This window comes from Aplysia californica, unplaced genomic scaffold (assembly GCF_000002075.1).
Source record: "Aplysia californica isolate F4 #8 unplaced genomic scaffold, AplCal3.0 scaffold00072, whole genome shotgun sequence".
Classification (NCBI taxonomy): Eukaryota; Metazoa; Mollusca; class Gastropoda; order Aplysiida; family Aplysiidae; genus Aplysia; species Aplysia californica.
In genome coordinates this window covers 116,821-117,853 of record NW_004797342.1, presented here as the reverse complement: position 1 = coordinate 117,853, position 1,033 = coordinate 116,821, and positions in this window count along the sequence as shown.

Sequence of the window (1,033 nt, the reverse complement as noted above, 5' to 3'; positions counted from 1 at the left end):
TGTGTGTGTGTGTGTGTGTGTGTGTGTATTTGGGTGTGTATGTGGGTGTGCTATATTTGGTGTATGTGTTCCATACATAACCGCGTTCATAGAAATAACGCCGTTAATGTTTCCACGTATAAACGCAAACCATAGAATGTGCTCAGGAAAAAATTCATAACAAATTTTCTAATTCGTTTAGGAAAAAAAAACAACAGACAAATTTTAGATTTAATGTTTGTTAACACGCATGCAGAAACACAATTAATTTCCATAAGCAATAAAAAAGCGGTATTCATTACGCATTACGCGTCAACAAAATCCAATATGGCCGCCGTATCCATGGAAACGAAACGTTTTTATCAAATTTGTTAATGGATTTTAAGACTCCTTACTATGCTTGTTATATGTGCGAAATTTGGTAAAATTTGGTCCAGTAATAAGCGAGACAGCGTTCAGGTGTAGCCCCCCACCCTTAATCCCTCGAAGAGTTTCGTCTGCGCACGGCACCGCATAAGCTCAATATTAAATTAAGCCTAAGACTACTTCTAATTCTGGCTATTGCTCAGCAAAAGGGATTGGTAGATTGACTCCTGTCAATGATCGCTCAGGCCTGAGTTACTGTGAATATTCACAGCTGAAATAAGATGAAAAGGTCAAATGGCACCGCGAGCACACATGCATGAAGTAAGGCATTATCCAAAGCCTAATTATGTCTGTTGTTTGAAACTCACTAACATTTCAGTGGCGTGTTCCAGTTGTTAACGGTCACCCTTTGACGTCATTTTTTAAAGGAAGAAAAACGGCTAACTTCGCTGATTATATGCACCATAACCCTAATATGATTTGCAAATGCAAGAAATCTTGTTGGATGCTGTCTCATTGAGGAATATGGACGGAATTTTTTTTACATTTTGTGCGTCTCTTTGATGACTTTGGAGAAATGGCCTAGTAATTGGAGGCCACTGCTCATGTTGCAATAAGGTGAGAGTGACTCATATGTATGTGCTCTTGGGAATGTGTGTGTGTGTGTGTGGGGGGGGGTGTGTGGGAG